Here is a 21454-nt window from a genome sequence, read left to right on the forward strand (position 1 = left end):
AAAAAGAGTATCAAGCAAGAATTATAGTTTATAATATTTAGTCCATTTAGATTTGACAAATTAAGGAAAATACTCTATCATCTATCCTATCTTTGTGAGTCTAAAGTTTTATATCTAATTTATCCTTTATCATAACTAAGGAAAACTATAACTTTATTCAACTCTTCAAAGACCCCAGAAAGATAATATTAACAGGAAGTGCACTGTAAACAACTTCCAAAACTCTAGAGACATTATGCTACCTGGACAGTCACCCAAAGTTTTTCTGTAACATCTTCAGCCTACAGGCCTATAGTATCTGGCAGACTGTTCCATGAAGCAGGAAATTTCAAAGACAGTTCTGCCTATATTAGCAATTTATCAGTCACTTTCTTCTGTGTCCTGCGGAATGTCTGGCAGACTCTTTCATGAAGCAGAACCCTGAAGGACTGTCTTGCCTTCTTTAGACAAGCTCAGCAGTCATTTTCTGTGGGTCCTGCATGTCCGGTTTATATGGTATACTATCAAGCAGTCCAGGCAAGAGAAGTTTCTTGTCCAAATGGCTAGTCTTGTCACATTGAAGGCAAATTCCATAACGAGTTTCTTCAATGCCCATCAACTTCTCTGTAGTAATTGGTACTCCTAGAAGCAGACATGTCTCACTGTTGAGAAAAGTCTGTTCTTAAAACATTTTAAATACCATATTCTGTATGCCTTTGAAAGATTAAAAGTATACTTATCCATCTGAAATATATCTCTGTACATCTAGAAAACCTAACTAACATGACTACAAGTTTGACTATTATAAATGACTATTAGTCTGTATTTTTCAACTATACACTACATTTTTAAGTGAGCTGCACAAACACAGTACCTTAAACAAGAGCAGAAATATATACAACAAAATTGACCTTAAATTTGTATCAATAGGATGACCTTCAAATTCTGACCCTCCTACCCTCACCGCTTGAGAGCTGGGATTGCAGGTGTGTATCACACAAATGATTTACACAATACTGGGACTCAGACCCTGGGCTTTTTCTCCTCAACTTCATTCTGAGTTTGATTATTTTTATTTCTATAAATTGGTAATGATATATTCATTTTGAAAATACTATGGCTGAACTTTTAACTATGAAAAAAATTGAATACATACAAAGGTAAATAGATTAAAAACTTTTACCTACACTTCACCAAGATGAGCGGATATCAGGGTGTGCCACACTTCCTTCACAGCTTTTCTCTCCATTCCTGCGAATGCGGCCAGTTCTCTTCTGCCTAGAGAAGAAGGTATTTTTCAAAAGCATAGAGGACAAACACGAGTACGTGCAGCTAATGGCTTGCTGGCACTGAGCTAGCTCATGCCTTTTAGCTGTTCTCCTCTCTTACACGAGATCAAGTTTCCAGGCAAGTTTCTCCTGCTGGAGTATGATCTCCAGCCAACTGGAGGCACCTGGGAGCTGTAAAATATATTAGCATGTCTGGGTCCTACCCCAGAGGTTTTTATTTTATTGGTCTGGGATATGGTCTGGGCATCAGGAGATGTTTTAAAGCTTATTCTAACATATAGCCAAGATTGAGAGCTTCTGCTCTAAAGTATAAGAACTTCATTTTCTTCTATTTTTCCATTTGTAATACATTCCTGAGTTGTTCTTAGGGGAAAAATTCCCTGAGAACATGTGCTGTGAGACCCAGCTGCCTACTTACATGGGTATTTACAAATAAGTAATGAATTTAAAGATGAAGTCAAACGAAAGCCAGGAATCAGTTCTGGAGTTAAGTCTGAAATCTGTTGAGTTGTTGCTAATCTTTCGCGGAAAGAGACCTAAATCAGGATGTGGGGAGCGCAGCCAGGTGTAAGGAATGGAGGCTTAGTCAACGGGGAATTCTTTTGAGTTCCTTTGGGCTTTTGTACAAAGCGGTGCTCTCAAAGCTGGCTGTACATCAGCGGCTGAAGCAATACGTTTTACTCGTGCATTCTAATTTAATTTGCCAATGCCAAACAGTCTTACGTTTTAGTGAGCATCTAAACCACCCAGAGGGATGCTAAAACAATTGCTGGACACATCTTCATAATATCTGCATCACTAGATCTGAGGTAGGGGTTCAAAATTTGCATCTTTAGCAAATTCTTGGGTCACATGTAAGGGTTACTGGCAGGTAAGCTGTTTCCGTGGGTGAACCCATCATGGTCTTGACCTCTTTGCTCATATTCTCATTCCTCCCACTCTTCAACCAGACTTTGGGAGCTCAGTCTAGTGCTCCGATGCAACTCTCTGTCTCTGTTTCAATCAACTGCTGGATGAGGTCAAGACCATGATGGGTTCACCCATGGAAACAGTTTACCTGAGCTAATGGGAGCTCACCAACCCCAGCCAGACAGGGAAGGAAAGAGAAAAGGTCCAAACTAGTCCCTCTGAATGTGGGTGACAGCTGTGTGGCTGGGGAGACTGCGGGCCACTGGTATTGGCACCAGGATTTATCCCTACTGTTTGTACTGGCTTTTTGGGAACCTATTCTCTTTGGATAGATACCTTGCTCAGCCAGATATAGTAGGGAAAGCCTTGGAACTTCCCCAAAGCAAGGTATCTTACCCTCTCCAAGGAGTGGATGGGGGGGATTAGACGAAGGGAAGGGGAGGATGGAAGGGAGTGGGAACTGGAATTGGTATGTAAAATGAAAAAGATAGTTTGTTTTCTCTTTAAAAACATAAAATAAAGGCACCTACACCATGCCTGCCTGTTGCCTGTGCTTGCCGGCTGCAGGCCTTCTTCTGGGGCTGCTGCTGCCCACCCCTCTCTCAGGTGCAGGACTGGCTGAGGAAGAGCTCTGGGATACTTCTTCATCTGTCAACCCTACTTTTCCATCAGAGGGAGGGCAAGTTTCCACCACGGCACCTGCTGTGGCCATGGACGAAGGTGTCCTTGAAAAGCAGGGCTCCTGACCCAGTGTGGACTTCCCCAAGCTTGGCATCTGTGAGGACCAGTTCCAGGTGGATAGCCAGTGTCCTGGAAACATGAAATGCTGCCGCAATGGCTGTGGGAAGATGACTTGTGCCACACCCAAATTCTGAGCTGCAGTCACCACCAGCCTGAGGAATGGGACGAGAATGCTTCTGCCAGGCCGTGCATCTGGCATCATTCCCAGGGCCTCCCTTCCCTCTGGTCTTTGTGTTTCTTCCTGGACCTGCAAAAGCATCTCCCTTTTCTAACCAATAAAGAGCTCCCTTTCAAAAAAAAAATTACAAAACCAAAAAAAGTACACTAGGAAAAAAGAAAAGAAAAAAGTTGCTGTCTTAGAGCAAGGTCCAAACATTAGTTTGTGGGGAAAATGTGTCCAGGTAATTTCAACATACATCAGGGGTGGAAAATTAGTGCCTTGGAACGCCATACTTTCTAATTAAAGTGTAGCAGAAACTACAGCAAACCTGGTCCTTTGGAACCAGGGCATTTCAGGCGAATGAACAAATTTCAGGTAGAGTCCTGGACACAGTTCATGAAGGCCTAACTCTATGCTGGGAAGAAGAATGGTTGGATTCAACTCTCAAATTCTGTCAGTAGAAGAAACACAACCGAAGAACGTTTTCCCCTTTCATGTAACTGTCAGAGAAGTAAAGCAGCTCTTCCAGCACAGATTGTGTGGTACAGTGAGACACGAGGAAGAGGTTGCTTCTGCTGCTGACCAGCAGGGGTAAGTAGCTAGTCCTTGGGAGAGGAGAGGACAGTCAGTATCTTCAGTGGTGAGAAGCAAGCATGCTGCTTGTGGGAACCAGTGCTGACAGTCTGCTTATGCAGATGGAGCCTTCTGTGACAAGATATTCAAAGAAAGTATCCCCATCCCCAAGAAGCCACTGTTAGCTTAATATATTGTAGGTGGCTTGCTTTTGAGTTTTACATTATACATTTGTCCCTGATTTGAATTAACTCTGTAACACAGTTGTGTAATAAATATCATGCCAACCTTACAGCAGCATTGGCCAAAAGGTAGACATGCTGGGACAGTTGGGAGGAACTCTGGTCTTCAAGTCCCTGGTGTTTCCATACTTTAGGGGTTCATAACCACTCATGTTCCTCTGAAAGCCACCCCTCTCTACCACCCCTTCCCCACTCCACCCCCTTTCATCCCACCATGTCCTTGCTGAGTTTGGGTTCAGGCCATTTTCTCAAAATGCTCCTAAGTCACAGCGCCTAGTACCCAGCTATCCTGAAAGACCACTTTTCTCAGCCCTTATACTATGTGTAAATGGGGTGCAGGTCTCTGCAAAACAAACCCCTCCCCCCCTGCATTCTTGACTACTCAGTTGAATTCCCCATTGGGTCTTTGCTTATTGCTCTGCTTGCAGGTCAATACAATGAATCTAGAAGCCTACTGTTGTAGATCAAAAGAACCCCTAAGTGACTTTTTGTTGGGAGTTAAATTACCTTTTTACTCTTTTCAACCAGCAAAGCAAGTGACTGGGAGCTAGCCAGATGCTAATATGTCAATAAATTAGTCTGCCTCCAAAGAAAAGGGACTCCACTCAAGAGCACACGTTTGTGGCAGAAGCTTGAGAAGTGCATAGGACGTGACAATAGCTAACAATAATTTATTACACATTCCAAAACAGCTGGGAGAAATGATTGGTAATGCTTTTTGTATAAGAAAGGAAGACATGTGAGGTGGTGGATACACTGATTATCTTGATTCTATCATTACGTATCTTATACATGTGTCAAATATCACACTGTATTCCACTTACATATTATTGAAAAATAGAATAAAACTTGCAAATATTATCACTATGATTTATCACAATGAAAGCTTGTGTCAGACCCAAATTTTTCATACTTCTAAACTGTGTATTAGTGAATGGGCCAAATGAGAACAGCCAGATAACAGCTCCCGGAGACTTGATAAAGTCTACACTGCCTTGTCCTGATGGTCTAAGGAACGCATAGCGGAGAAGATGGACTTGGAGCTGATGCGGACTTATGCTGACAGAGGGCCTTCCGGTCAGTTCAAAAGAAGCAATTCTGCGTGGAGAAGGCTGACCTTGGTGCTACTATTCAGTCTCTGCAGCTGCCAGGCTGCCACGTTCTCTGGCGATGTTTGTGCACAGTGTAAGTACTTGCACAAGGGAACTCGAGTAACAACCATTTCACTGTGAAAATGAGCAGGTTCACATAGTGACATCAGACACTGCCCTAGCTGCCTTTGGAGGGTAGCCTAAGACAAGGGACCTTCAGCTGCTAACTATTCATCCTCTACTGAGTGTGAACTCCTGATCAGCAGTGTCAAAAAGGGTAAATATTTGTCATTGCGGATTCATTTACACAAACACGCATGCCCACTCACACACATACATATACATACACTTACATACATGCATATATACATAGACACACACACACATGAATACACACTTTCACAGAAACGCACACATAAAGACACACAGATGCACACTCATACATACATACACACACAGACGCACACACATTCATATACACACAGAGACACATGCATACACAGAGATACATACAGAGACAGGCACACAGAGACACAGACACACACACTTAGCACATTTTCAAACTCCAGGTAAATATGTAGCTAAAGATACTTCAGCCTACTCTCTCTCTCTCTTTTTTTTTGGGGGGGGGGAGGCGGAGTATTTTTTTCTCCTAAATATAAATGTGAGACTGACTTTAAAAATAGGTGCATTACTCAGAAATGGGCAAAGTGTCTTTCTGTTAGTTAAGGAGCAGAAAATCTCACTCAGTCTTAGTCGTTTATGCCAAGAACAGAAGTTAGCATCTCATATTATCCCTGGGGATAAGAGGGAAAGATTTCGGCCATATGTACTCCGAACCCAGGGATTCAGAGAATTTCTAATCTCTCCATCCTCCTCTTTCCTGCTCCCTCCTGTCTCCCTCACAAGTTTGTGTTTCCATGCATTGGTGTGATTCTCTTCTGACACACCTTTGCATGAGGTGTGCAAACTCTTCCAGCTTACGTCCTTTTGGCCCTATCACCCCAGAGCCTAGGGGATCCACTTCAAGAACCGGTTACAGGAAGATGTGAGTTGCCTCAATTTGTGTCACTCACTGTAATAGCAATCCCTAAGCAATCTTCCCAGCAAAGGGTTCTGGTACTCTGCAAACCCTGGGTCACAGACTTGGTGTTTTGTTGATGACAGGGGACAATTACAAGAAATAGGGTAGGAGTGCTTGCTTCTGTAGCACAGATGTTAAGGTTAATAGAATACAAAGATTAGTGCGAACCGCGCATGGAGGGCATGTGACTTCATGAAGTTTCCCCAGTTTGCTTTCTTCTGAGACATGGTTCTGCTTTGGGGCCAGACTGGTATGGAATGTGCCACAGAGCCCAGGACAGCCTCCCAGCTGATAGCCTCTGGTCTCATCCTCTTGGGACCTGGGCTTACAGATATTTACCCTGTGTCCAGTCACATTCCCTACCTTTTAATTTTTTTTTAATCTTAAGTGTTGTTTCTTTATTTTCTAAACTGTGAGGCTCTGGATTTGTTCGTTAGTTTATTCCATGATGCATATGCCACACCATGAGTTATAATCCTTAACCATATGTAGTTTTTATTTGTCAGTTATACATCAAGAAGAAGTGGTCGGACTGGCTCAGAGGATGAATTGCTTGTTCTACAAGCATGAGCCTGGATCTGCAGTGTGATGGCTAAAGAAGCTCCATTTTTATGCTAGGTACCCATCTCGGTACCCACTAGCCTTTGTCTGTGACTCCAGTCCCTGGAAGATAAATTCCCAGTATCCATGACTCAGTGACCGCCACCCAGACATGTACAGCTATGACGACTGCTTCGTTGCTTCAGCGACCTGGTTGCACAGATACCCACAGATTCTTTTTGGTTTTTTTGTGTTTTTTTTTTTGGATTTTCGAGACAGGGTTTCTCCGTAGCTTTTGGTTCCTGTCCTGGAACTAGCTTTTGTAGACCAGGCTGGCCTCGAACTCACAGAGATTCGCCTGCCTTGGCCTCTGCCTCGGCTTCCCGAGTGCTGGGATTAAAGGCGTGCGCCAGCACCGCCCGCCCCCACAGATTTTTTTGATTGCTTTAACTACTTCACTTGGCAGAGCAAACCAATTTTTGCTTGCTTGTGTAGGTAGAGAAGGTCTTCTTGTGGTTTTGCCCTTTAAAAAGTCTCCCCTCAATCGCCTTCTCTCAGGGATCTCAAATTTGGCTCAGAGATCGTTCATCCTGCCAACAGGTAATCAATAAATCTTTTAATTATAACTGGATTGAGTCTACAGTCTTTTCCCAGGAAGTCACAAACTCTGTAACACCAGCGTCACCCCTGTAAGAGCCAGGAGATGCGGCATAGCCTATAGTCTCGGGCTGGGCGACTGGAGATGGGTGGGTCTCTGGAACTTGATGACCAGCTAGTCCAGACAAACGCCTAGGTTCATAAAGGCTTGCTCCAGGTTCAGTGAGAGGTTCTATCTCAAAAAACAAAATGGATGGCAATAGAGGACGACAGCACCCTGCATACACATCCACACATAGGCAGGAAAAGTTAAAAACGAAAGCTGTACTCCATTCCCCCAGGCTGCGGTTGCCATGATCTCTGCAGCCCTTCCTGCTCTCCTTACACTGCTTCCTGTACTTGGGATCACCATATGTGCGTAAACTGAGTGTTATGAAAGATGAGAAATATTAAGACTTTCTGTATGCTTTGTTATTTGTATTTATTTTAATTAATTTAAGTTATATTTATTTATTTTTATTTTACTCCTGTGGTTCCAGGAATTGTGCATGCATTGAAGCGCTTTGCTGGCGAGCCTCAGGTCCAGCCCTGTCACCTTGGTGTTGGCCTTCTCCCTCTGTTTTCTGTGTCTCAGCATTCTGTAAGCCATCAATCAGCATTAGTCTATTTCATGTTTTGAAGTAGCTGGAATCATGGAGAACCACTGGCATAAGAACTTTCTGGGTTTCTTCTTCCAGCCGTCATTTATTTACTTATTTTGCTTTGGGAGGCAGGGTTTCTCTGTGTAGCCCTGGCTGTCCTGGAACTGACTTTGTAGACCAGGCTGGCCTTGAATTTAGAGATCCGCCTGCCTCTGCCTCTGAAGTGCTGGGATTAGAGGCATTTGCCACCACTGTCGGGTTCTTTAAGTGGTTATTACGAGCAGCTGTGGGTTGCCCTGAGAGGAGGTGTGAGTGAATTTCATGAACAAAATTAATTTTCTAATTCAGTGCAGTCACCTGAATTTGAGAGTATAGAAACTGCTTGTTTCTATACTTGTCACCATACCCAGGAAAGGAACACTGAGAGTTTTCCAGGTGAACAAGCCCCTGATGAGTTTATCTCCGTCCTGTGGACAATAAAAGATTTCATGGATGCCATATGCAGTATTTAGCTCCCAAGGAGACCTACGGCCTACTTGGAACACATCCTATTCACTGTGCCCACTGGAGAGCAGAGTGAACAGATTGCTGCTAATAGCTCGCGCCATGCAGTGTCTGCCAGACATAAAGTGCCAGGCCGGGCACTGACCACAGTCAATGTGGACACCATTTTTCTCCACTTTTTTCAGTAAGCAAGAACTTCTTCAAAGTAGAACAAAGTGAACGAATTGTATGGGCACTATTAGACAATGATAAGTTATGGTTTATCTGACCACTATATTATAGGGACTAACTCATAGTTGATTTAAAAATGGTCAAGTGCTATCAGTTGTAATGTTAATGCTCATGGGTATCTTAGTTGCCTTTCCACTGCCGCGATAAAACACCACAAGCAAGGCAATTTAAGGAAGAATTTATATTGACCTATGGTTTCACAGGGTTAGGACCTATGTTTTCACAGGGACAGCATGGCAGAAGCAGCAGGCATGGTGGTTGGAGCTGAGAGCAGAGAGTCCACATCTTAAGTATAACATGAAGCTGTGAGAGCAAACCGAGAATGGCATGTCTTTAAACTCTCAAAACCCACCCCCAGTGACATACTTCCTCCAGCAAGGCCACACCTCCTAAGCCTTTCCAAGCAGTGCCACCCACTGGGACCAAGTGTTCAAATACGTGAGCTCATAGGACATGCTCTTTCAAACCACAATAACAGGACACCTCAATGCTTTATTGGTATCTTCTGGAATAAATTTCTATACTGAATATATTCTGAAGAGTAGTAAAACATGTCATGCTTCTTTTTCAACTTCATTTTTTTAAAAAAGCCTTTATTGATTCTTTGCGGATTTCACATCACACATCCTGATCTAACCTATCTCCCCTTCCCCTGACATTCACCCTCCACCCTAGCAATCTTCTCCCCAAATACAAAACAAAATTAAAAAAGGAAAACCAAAAACAAATAAAGCAAAAGGAGGAGGAGGAGGAGGAGGAGGAGGAGGAGGAGGAGGAGGAGGAGGAGGAGGAGAAGGAGAAGGAGAACAAGAACAAGAACAAGAAGCAGCAGCAGCTGTGGAAGGGCCCTTTGAGTTACAGCATCAATCCTTTAGCCCTTTCATCTTCACTTGTAAGTGTTTATTTGCCAAATGTTCATGGACTCTGCTACCCCACCAATAATGAACTCTCACTGGGCCTTCTCTTGGATAGCCTGTTGTTGTCCTGTGTCATGGAGATCCTGTTAGTTTTGGATCTGTAGGTTCACCCCCTTCACATGCTCCAACAGTTCTTAGATGAGGTGGATGTTGGGGTGGGCCAACTGGTAGCCCTGAATCTGGCCCTGAGTGGTAGCTGGGTTGGTCAACCCTCCAGCTTGCCCACATTGTCACCATCCGAGAGAGCTCTCCAGCTCTGCCTCAGCTGGGATGCTCACTGCAGCATACAGCAAGGGTCCAGGCTGGTTCTCCTGCTCTCAAGCCCTTGGGTTGGGCTCACCCACACTCATCTACCAGGGCCAGCTCCACAGTCTTACCCCAGTGAGGTGCAGAGCCCTCTTTAGACTGATGTAGAGGGTAAAAGGGGAGGGTGGGGTCAGCTCTCCTGCTCTCTATGCTGCCCTGGTGGGGTGCAGGGTCCACCCTCCTATGTGCTGCAGCTGGTGAGGGATCAGGACTATTTCTCCCACTCTCATGACCCCGGGGCCAGCTCTCTTGCCTGCAACAGGTAGCAAGCGGTGGGAGAGGGCATCAAGGGCAGACAAGGGGAGTCAGGATCAGCTCTGCTGCTCTCAAGCCCACAGGGCCAGCTCACCTGTGTCCCTGACAACAGGATCATCTCTAGGGGAGGTGCACTCTTGTGGTGAGGGTTGGGGCTGTCTTTCCCAAGTATGGATACTCTTGCTACAGTATCCACCAAGGGTCAGGGCCAGTTTGTCCCAGGTCCAGTCAGGGACAGGGCTGGCTCAACACAGCCCTCAGTTTTCAACACGCATGGTTCCTATGAACCGTTGTGGTTGTATGGGCCGTGGACATCAACGTAGACCCCAGCTACAGCAGAATCATGGCCCCTGACTAGGCCCTAGGCAGCAGCCCAGGTGGCAGCACAGGCCACCAGGTCAGCATGGTTTGGCAATGGCATGGCCCTCAGGTACCAACATGGTCTCAGGCATCCTCATGGTCCTCGTTGGAACAGGAACCACAGCTACCAACTCAGTTCCTGGCTACTGGGTCATAGACCCAGACATGGCCCTTAACAACAGCCCTGGCCCAGAGAACACCATGGCACTGGATGACTCAACATGGTCCTGGTGGTAGCATGACCCTCAGACACCCACATGGCCACAGGTTTTGGTCAAGAACCTGGGCATCGCTACACTTCCTGATCAACCTACAGGGCTACACTGCTGGGACCTCCTCTCTATTCCTATCCCATCCAGCTTACATCCAGATCCCGCCACCCCCTGTTTCTCTCCCCCCTCCCTTCCTTGGTGGCAGAGCGCCTCCCTGCTCGGCCTGCTTGGGCGCTGGGTCCTAACACAAAGCGTAGGGCAAAGGGGAGCTCGGGGGCTTCTTTGTCCCCAGAGACCACCTGCAGCAAGCAGGGAGGGCCCTTTGTTTGCGAGCTAACCAAGCAGCAAGGAGATCCGAACTGGACTCCAGGAGAAACATCACGGGGGAGTGACATCACTGGGAAGGTACATCAGTTGGCAAGAAGACCTGATCCTGTAAAAGAAGATCCATAGGAGAATATTGGGAGGAAGAGATGGGGAGACGCCAATGCAAGAATTCACCCAACAATCTGAAAAACAACACGAAACCACCAGAAGCCAGCGACCTCACAACAGGAGGACATGAACAACTTAATCAAGAAGAAGGAGAAAAAGCTGACTTCATGACAGGGATTGACACCCTTAAACAGCATATAAAAAACGCCCTTATAGAAATGGAGGAGAAGTATAACAGAAAGTTCGAGGAATTGAGTAAATCAGTGAATGATACCCTAGGAAAGCAAGGAAAAACAATCAAGCAGATAATGGAAACAGTTCATGATTTGAAAAATGAAATGGAGGCAAAGAAGAAAACACAAACAGAGGGCCGGCTGGACATGGAAAATCTAGGTAAACGAATAGAGACTACAGAAACAAGCATAACCAGCAGAATACAAGAGATAGAAGAAAGAATCTCAGAGTCTGAGGATAACATAGAGAAAATAAATGCACTGATCAAAGAAAACAGCAAGTTCAACAAACTCTCATCACAAAACATTCAGGAAATATGGGACACAATAAAAAGACCAAACCTAAGAATAATTGGAGTAGAAGAAGGAGAAGAAGTGCAGCTCAACGGTCCAGAAAATATACTTAACAAAATTATAGAAGAAAACTTTCCCAACCTGAAGAAGGATGTACCTATGAAGGTTCAAGAGGCATAGGGAACCCCAAATAGGCTGGATCAAAAAAAAACATCCTCTCGCCATATAATAATCAAAACACAAAATATACAGAATAAAGAAAGAATATTAAGAGCCGCAAAGGAAAAAGGCCAACTTACTTATAAAGGTAAACCTATCAGACTTACACCTGACTTCTCTATGGAAACCATGAAAGCCAGAAGGTCCTGGATAGATGTACTGCAAAAACTAAGAGACCATGGATGAAAGCCCAGACTACTATATCCAGCCAAGCTTTCGTTCACCATAAATGGAGAAAACAAAATTTTCCAGGATAAAAACAAATTTAAGCAATACGTAGCCACAAATCCAGCCTTACAGAAAATAATAGAAGGAAAATCACTAACCAAGGAGTCCAACAAAGACCTCAATAACTCAGACATCTAGAGACCATTCACCAGCGCAACTCAAAGAAGGGAAACACACAAACCCTACTACTAAAAAAGTGACCGGAGTTAACAACCACTGGTCATTAATAACACTTAATGTCAATGGGCTCAACTCACCTATAAAAAGGCACAGGCTAAGAGACTGGATACGAAAACAGGATCCAACATTCTGCTGTCTACAAGAAACACACCTCAACCACAAAGACAGGCACCTACTCAGAGTAAAGGGCTGGGAAAAGGCCTATCAAGCAAATGGACCTAAGAAACAAGCAGGTGTGGCCATACTAATTTCTAACAAAGTTGACTTCAAACTTAAATCAATCAGAAGAGATGGAGAGGGACATTTTATACTCATAACAGGAAAAATTAATCAGGAAGAAGTCTCAATCCTGAATATCTATGCCCCTAATATAAAAGCACCCATGTATGTAAAAGAAACATTGCTAAAATTCAAGGCAGCCATCAAACCGCACACACTAATAGTAGGAGACTTCAACACTCCTCTCTCACCAATGGACAGGTCAATCAGACAGAAACCTAACAGAGAAATTAGAGAATTGATGGAGGTAATGAAGCAAATGGACTTAACAGACATCTATAGAATATTCCACCTAAAGAGGAAAGAATATACCTTTTTCTCTGCAGCTCATGGAACCTTCTCGAAAATTGACCACATACTAGGTAACAAAGCTAACTTACACAGCTACAAAAAAATATTACTAACCACCTGTGTCTTATCAGACCACCATGGATTAAAGTTAGAATTCAACAACAATGCTACCCCCAGAAAGCCTACAAACTCATGGAAACTGAACAGTCAACTACTGAACCATACCTGGATTAAGGAAGAAATAAAGAAAGAAATTAAAGTCTTCCTTGAATTCAATGAAAATAAGGAAACAACATACTCGAACTTATGGGACACTATGAAAGCAGTCCTAAGAGGAAAGTTCATAGCACTAAGCGCCCACTTAAAGAAAACAGAGAAAGCACATATTGGAGACTTAACAGCCCACCTGAAAGCTCTAGAAAAAAAAGAAGCAGACTCACCTAGGAGGAGTAGAAGACTGGAAATAATCAAACTGAGGGCTGAAATCAACAAAATAGAAACACAGAAAACAATCCAAAGAATCAATGAATCAAGAAGCTGGTTCCTGGAGAAAATCAACAAGATTGACAAACCCCTATCCAAACTAGTCAAATGGCAGAGAGAAAATTTGTAAATTAATAAGATCAGAAATGAAAAGGGGGACATAACCACAAACACAGAGGAAATTCAGAGAGTCATTAGATCTTACTACAAAAGCTTGTATGCCACTAAACTGGAAAATGTAAAAGAAATGGACGCTTTTTTAGATAAATACGATTTACCAAAATTAAATCAGGACCAGGTGAACAATCTAAACAGACCTGTCAGTCGCGAAGAACTAGAAGTTGTTATCAAAAACCTCCCTACCAAAAAAAGCCCAGGGCCAGATGGTTTCAATGCGGAATTCTACCAGAACTTCCAAGAAGACCTAATACCTATACTCCTCAATGTATTCCACAATATAGAAACAGAAGGGTCATTACCAAATTCCTTTTATGAAGCTACAGTTACTCTGATACCAAAACCACACAAAGACTCAACCAGGAAAGAGAATTACAGGCCAATCTCACTCATGAATATCGATGCAAAAATCCTCAACAAAATACTGGCAAACCGAATCCAAGAACACATCCGAAAAATTATCCATTAAGATCAAGTAGGCTTCATTCCTGAGATGCAGGGCTGGTTCAACATACGAAAATCTATCAATGTAATCCATCATATAAATAAACTGAAAGAAAAAAAACCATATGATCATTTCATTAGATGCTGAAAAAGCATTCGACAAAATTCAACATCCATTTATGTTAAAAGTCTTGGAGAGATTAGGGATACAAGGGTCATACCTAAATATAATAAAAGCTATATACAGCAAGCCGACAGCTAACATCAAATTAAACGGAGAGAAACTCAAAGCCATCCCGCTTAACTCAGGAACACGACAAGGCTGCCCACTTTCACCATACCTCTTCAATATAGTGCTGGAAGTTCTAGCAATAGCAATAAGACAGCATAATGGGATCAAGGGGATTCGAATTGGAAAGGAAGAAGTTAAACTTTCGTTATTCGCAAATGATATGATAGTGTACATAAGCGACCCCCAAAATTCCACCAAAGAACTTTTACAGCTGATAAACAGCTTTAGTAATGTGGCAGGATACAAGATCAACTCCAAAATATCAGTCGCCCTCCTATACTCAAAGGATATGGAAGCAGAGAGGGAAATCAGAGAAGCTTCTCCATTCACGATAGCCACAAACAGCATAAAATATCTTGGGGTAAATCTAACCAAGGAAGTTAAAGATCTATTTGACAAGAACTTTAAGGCATTGAAGAAAGAAATTGAAGAGGATACCAAAAAATGGATGGACGTCCCTTGCTCTTGGATTGGGAGGATCAACATAGTAAAAATGGCAATTCTACCAAAGGCAATTTATAGATTCAATGCAATCCCCATCAAGATCCCATCAAAATTCTTCACAGATCTGGAGAGGACAATAATCAACTTTATATGGAAAAACAAAAAACCCAGGATAGCCAAAACAATCCTATACAATAAAGGATTGTCTGGAGGCATTACCATCCCTGACTTCAAACTCTATTACCGAGCTACAGTAATGAAAACAGGGTGGTACTGGCATAAAAACAGAGAAGTCGACCAATGGAATCGTATAGAAGACCCGGACTTTATCCCACAAACCTATGAACACCTCATTTTCGATAAAGGAGCTAAAAGTATACATTGGAAGAAAGAAAGCATCTTCAACAAATGGTGCTGGCACAACTGGATGTCAACCTGTAGAAGAATGAAAATAGACCCATATCTATCACCGTGCACAAAACTCAAGGCCAAATGGATTAAAGACCTCAATATCAGCCCAAAAACACTGAATCTGATAGAAGAGAAAGTGGGCAATACCCTACAACAGATGGGCACAGGTGATCGCTTCTTAGGTATAACCCCAGAAGCACAGACATTAAGGGCAACATTGAATAAATGGGACCTACTAAAACTGAGAAGCTTCTGTAAAGCAAAGGACACTGTCACTAAGACACAAAGGCAACCTACTGACTGGGAGAAGATCTTCACCAACCCCGCAACAGACAAAGGTCTGATCTCCAAAATATATAGAGAACTCAAGAAACTAGACTTTAAAATGCTAATTAACCCAATTAAAAAATGGGGCGCTGAACTGAACAGAGAATTCTCAACAGAAGAAGTTCAAGTGGCCAAAAGACACTTAAGGTCATGCTCAACCTCCTTAGGATCAGAGAAATGCAAATCAAAACAACTTTGAGATATCATCTTACACCTGTAAGATTGGCTAAAGTCAAAAACACCAAGGATAGCCTTTGCTGGAGAGGCTGTGGAGGAAGGGGTACCCTCATCCATTGCTGGTGGGAATGCAATCTTGTGCAACCACTATGGAAGTCAGTGTTTCGGTTTCTCAGGAAATTCGGGATCAACCTACCCCTGGACCCAGCAATACCACTCTTGGGAATTTACCCAAGAGATGTTCTATCACATGCCAAAAGCATTTGTTCAACTATGTTCATAGCAGTATTATTTGTAATAGCCAGAACCTGGAAACAACCTAGATGCCCTTCAATGGAAGAATGGATGAAGAAAGTATGGAATATATACACACTAGAGTACTATGCTGCGGTAAAAAACAATGACTTCTCGAATTTTGCATGCAAATGGATGGAAATAGAAAACACTATCCTGAGTGAGGTATCCCAGACCCAAAAAGATGAACATGGGATGTACTCACTCATAATTGGTTTCTAGCCATAAATAGGGCTCACGGAGTCTACAATAGGCGAATCTAAAGAAGCTAAGTAAGAAGGTGAACCCAAGGAAAAACATATAGTTATCCTCTTGGATAAGGGAAGTAGACAAAATTGCCGGGGAGAAAAGTGGGATCTTGGGGGTGGGGTGGGATGAGGGTTAGGGGAGATGGGGAGAGAAAAGGTAGAAGGGAAGGAGGGGGGACTTGGGGAAACAGGAGGATCGGGATAAAGGAAGGTTGGATAGGGGAGCACGGAACCACAATTCTTAGTTAAGGGACCCACTTTAGGGTGGGCAGGAGACTTGACCCTAGAGGGGCTCCCAGGTGCCCAAGCTGAGGTCCCCAGTTAGTTCCCTGGGCAGCTGAGGATAGGGAACCTGAAATGACCCTACCCTAGAGCAATACTGACGAATATCTTGCATATCATCCTAGAACTCGCATCTGGCGATGGATGGAGATAGAGACAGAGACCCACACTGGAGCACTGGACTGAGCTCCCAAGGTCCCAATGAGGAGCAGAAAGAGTGAGAACATGAGCAAAGATGTCGGGACCACGAGGAGTGCACCCACCCACTGAGACAGTGGAGATGATCTACTGGGAGCTCACCAAGGCCAGCTGGACTGTTACCAGAAAAAGCATGGGATAAAACTGGACTCTCGGAACATGACGAACAATGAGGGCTGATGAGACGGCAAGGACTTCGGCACGCGGTTTTGATCCTAAGCAATCTGCTGGCTTGGTGGGAGCCTATCCAGTCTGGATGTTCACCTTCCTAGATATGGATGGAGGGGGGAGGACCTAGGACTTACCACAGGGCAGGGAACCCTGACAGCTCTTTGGACTGGAAAGGGAGGGGGAGAGGAGTGGGGGGAAGGGGAGAGGGGTGGGAGGAGGGGGAGAAGAGTGGGAGGAGGGGGAGAAGAGTGGGAGGAGGGGGAGAAGAGTGGGAGGAGGGGGAGAAGAGTGGGAGGAGGGGGAGGTAAATGGGAGGCTGGTGGGAGGAGGTGGAAATTTGTTTTTTTTTCTTTTCTTTATCCTCCTTTTATCAATAAAAAAATTTAAAAAAAAATCCAGGTAAGGATTTGAAAATCTTAAAATAAACTCTTCTCCAGCATGAAAAAAAAAAAAAAGAACCTGGGCATCCATGTGGCTTTTGTTAGCAACATCGGCCACAGACATCAGCACAAACCCTGGCTGTGGTAGGACCACAGACCCAGACATGACCTTGGCAGCAGCCCAGGCCTGGATGTCATTTTGGCTCTGGGTAGCAAGCAGCACAGGCTCCTCAGATCAGCATGGCCCCCAAGTCAGTATGGCCCTTGGACACCAACATGGCCCCAGGTGGCAACCCAGACTACAGGACTCTGTACAGGCCTCAGTGGGACCGGAGCCACAAACATCAACTTAGGCCCCCTCGGCTGCTTCAGGGCCTCAGACCAAGAAAGACTTGGCCCATGGCAATGGCCCAAGCTGGGACATCACCTTGAACTCAGGTGGTTAGCAGGTCATTCGGGGCAGCCTGTTACTCACCACACTCACCTCTTCAGATCCACCTCTCTCAGCCCAAGAATCGCTCTTCCTCTTTCTCTTCCACCTTCTACTCCCTCACTGTGATGATGTCTGACCACCTGGCACCAGAAGCTAAAGACCCCGGGTGGTCTTGGATGAGTCTTGCCCACCCCAGCCACAAGACATGGCACAGAGCCGTTGCTCCATTATTCTTATATAAGAGAGAATAGCGACACAGATACGGGAAAGAGCAAAATAAAGGCAACCTCCAAGCACCGGGTTTGCATTTGGTACACATACACACATAGGCAAAACCATTCATACACGTGAAGTAAAAATAAATACATCATTAAAAAAATGAAAAATCTTTGACCTTGAGGTTTGAACTGGTGAGCCATTTTATATATCTCTGATAGCAGATTAAAATCATGTCTAGTTTGACTCCTGATGGGAAAGGACTTTTTGGTTTTTGGGTTCAACTCAAAAGTTATCCTTTTCCTGATGATTTCTTGGTACCTTTTGTGATAATAAGCTTTAGCCATGAGTATAGCCTGATATTAAGCCTTATAAGATTTTCTGGTAAGTAGTCAGGCAGGATTCAGGTGGGCATGGCACCCCAAGCCATATGGGAAAGCATGCAAATTGCATAGAAATGTTTCAGATGAACACATACATCTGAATCTGGTGTCAATTTTTGGTTCTTGTAGCTATATAAAAGTATGCCGTATTCACTATATTATTATTTAACATGTTCTGAAGATTTGAAAGTTTTCAAGATATGAATTTGTAGAAAATGTTTGCATACGGGCATGAGGCTGTGGCAAGCGCTGCCAAGAGAATAATTCCTAGGTCAGTTTCCTGTGGTGTTTCTGGGTCAGTAGTGCCAAGACTAATATTCTTAAGTCAGGCTGCCAACTGCAGTCAGGACAATGAGAAATGCTTTAATTCAAAGCTGACGGATGTGACAGAGACCATAATGCAGATAGCCAAACAAGACGAAGGCCTCTGCCTGAAATGACCCCTCGGGGAAAGGGCTGGCACATGGCCACAGTTCCAGGTGTGTCTGGAAAGGAAGAACAATGGGGACATGAGCAATTGTGTTTACAGCGTGCCCCTTTTCTCTGGCTGTTTCAGGAGGACCTACATACACCGTAGCCAACAACGTGAACTCTGGAGTCAAACTCCTGGAGCCAAATTTTAGCTCTGGCACCTAACAATTAATTAACCACGATAGTTAGCTTAGAGACATCTCGGTTTCTTCACACAGGAAATGCAGATACAAGTATCACTTCCTTCCAGCTACAGGGTTGTTAGTAGTAATGAGTATACACAGTGCTCAGACTGTTGCTTTCCTAATTTCAAAGATTTGTTTTATTTTTATTTTTTTAATATTTTTTGGCTGTCGTTGTTGTTTGGTTTTTCAAGATAGTATTTCCAGTAGCTATGGAGCCAGTACTGGAACACACTCTGTAGACCAGGCTGGCCTCGAACTCACAAAGATCCACCTGCCTCTGCCTCCTGAGTGCTGGGATTAAAGGTGTGTGGCATTAACTCTAGCCCCCTCCTGTGTGTGTGTGTGTATGTATGTGTGAATGTGTATGTGTGAATGTGTATGTGTGTGCGTGTGTGTGTGCGTGTGTATGTGTGCCTATGTGTGTGTGTGCATGTATGTGTGAATGTGTATGTGTGTGCATGTGTGTGCCTGTGTGTGTGCATGTATGTGTGAATGTGTATGTGTGTGCCTGTGTGTGTGCATGTATGTGTGAATGTGTATGTGTGTGCCTGTGTGTGTGCATGTATGTGTGAATGTGTATGTGTGTGCCTGTTTGTGCGCGCGTGTGTGTGTGTGTGTGTGTGTGTGCCAATGAGTGCAAGTGACCAGAGTCCAGAAGAGAGTGTTGGGTCCCTAGGATCTGGACTTACAGGCTGTACTGGGCTGCCCAGGTCCTCTGCAAGAGCAGTACATGCCCTTAACACCTGAGCCATCTGTTCAACCTTCTAAATACAATTTTCCAAGAGAACTTTTACAAATTAATTAATAATTAATTAATTAAGGGTCCTGGAAGAAATGACAAATTACAGAGCTGCCAGGGAAGGAACATATTAGTATCTTGCCATTTCGAAACTCAATCCCTCTAACCTTGATGGGGCATGTGGGAAGAATGCAGGAGCTGGTGGTTTGAATGACACATGGCCCTCACAGTTACGTGTATTTGAACACTTGGACCAAGTTGGTGGAGCTCTTCTGGGAGGTTACAGAACTTTTAGAATATGAAACCTTGCTGGAGGAAGCTCATCATTGGGGTGGGCTTTGAGAACGTATAGCCCCATCCCACTTCCTGTTTGCTCGCTCTGCTTCCTGCATGTGGAAGGACAACTTCCTGCTGTGACATTACCTACAGTCACTTAGTGGAGAAGGCTCTCCCCAGTTTCTCAACAGCTTTACTGCTTTGCTCTTTCTATTCCAGTTCCCTTCTGAGGAGATATGTTAACACTATAAAAAAAATCCCATTTCTCCAATACTGCCAAAGCATTAGAGCTGGTTTTAGTCATAGGGAAAAGTCAGGCAGAACCCAAATGAAGTCCTTTCTACAGAATCACTGGCATGTGCTCTGCCGATGCATCGGGTTATGAGAGACAAAGAAAGGTTAAGAAGCTGCCCCGGGTTAAATAGTCCACAGAGACAAGTCAGGAAATGCACTGTATGACTCTGGGTAGCATACCGGCCAGGAAACAAGATGACACAGTGTGATAGTCGACAAGATTCAAATGCAGCCTGTAGGTTAGCTGACCACTACTTTTTCTGTTTATCATATTGTTTTATTGTGATATGTAATTTAATAATCAGGGACACTGAGTGAAGACTAGAGAATTCTTTGTACTATTTGTGCCTGTCTGAGACTTCTTCATAATGCAGTTGAAAATAAAATATATTCCACTCACACAGCCTCTGAATACATATCACAAAAGTCTCTACTGCAGGATTAGCAATGGGCATATTTTATCTGGAGCTTTGGTTTTCCTTGTTTTAAAGAAATGCAGTTGTGCGGGACTGGAGAGATGGCTCAGTGGTTAAGAGCACTGGCTGCACTTCCAGAGGTCCTGAGTTCAATTCCAGCACCCACATGGTGACTCACAGCTATGTGTAATGAGATCTGGCACCCTCCTCTGGCATGCGGGCATACATGGAGGCAGAATATTATATACATAATAAATCAATCAATCTTTTTTTGAAAAAGAAAAACACAGTTATCTCTGGGCTTGGGCTTAGGTTCCGTGACATGGCTAAATGCACCAAGAATGTTGGGGTCACTGGGAAATATGGGACCCACCATGGTGCTTCCTTCTGGGAAATGGTGAAGAAAATTAACTTCAGCTCATGCGCTAGGTCCTCTTGCTCCTTCTGTGGCAAGATCAAGATGGAGAGATGAACCTTTGACATCTGGCACTGTGGTCCCTGCATGAAAACAGTGGCTGGCTGGACCTGGACCTACAACACCATGTCTGCTGTCACAGTGAAGTCTCCACCAGAAGACAGAAGAAACTGAAAGATCAGTAGAAGAAGTGCTACCATTTGAGACTTGCCTGTAATAAATGGGTTAATTTACATAACAGCAACAACAACAACAAAGAAATACAGTTGTACTGCTGGGTCTTTTTTTGTGTCCGCTCAAATAGGTCCTGTGGTGGTTTGAATGGAATTGGCCCTCATAATCCCATAGGGAGTGCCACTTTTAATTAGGAGGTATGGCTTTGTTGGAGTGGGTATGGCCTTGTAGAGGAATTGTGTCACTGGAGGGACAGGCTTTGAGGTTTCCTATGCTCAGAATATCACCCCGTGTCTCAGTCTACTTCCTGTTGCCTAGGAGATGTGGGGCTCTC

The 21454-nt window shown here is 43.9% G+C and overlaps 1 protein-coding gene and 1 pseudogene across 1 annotated transcript in view; one reads left to right on the top strand and one right to left on the bottom strand.

Moving 5' to 3' along the window:
- Positions 1-252: 252 nt before the first annotated feature.
- The window catches only part of Asb3 (ankyrin repeat and SOCS box containing 3), a 391624-nt gene continuing 370422 nt past the window's right edge, over positions 253-21454 (bottom strand). The window contains exons 11-12 of the transcript XR_012907205.1: positions 1167-1257; positions 253-621 (exon numbers count right to left, since the gene is read on the bottom strand). The gene's annotated coding sequence lies outside the window, so the exon portion shown is untranslated. The remainder of the gene's footprint in view (positions 622-1166; positions 1258-21454) is intronic.
- LOC142832458 (large ribosomal subunit protein eL43-like) lies at positions 20854-21131 on the top strand (annotated as a pseudogene).

This window comes from Microtus pennsylvanicus, chromosome 12 (genome assembly GCF_037038515.1).
Source record: "Microtus pennsylvanicus isolate mMicPen1 chromosome 12, mMicPen1.hap1, whole genome shotgun sequence".
In the NCBI taxonomy this organism is placed as follows: domain Eukaryota; kingdom Metazoa; phylum Chordata; class Mammalia; order Rodentia; family Cricetidae; genus Microtus; species Microtus pennsylvanicus.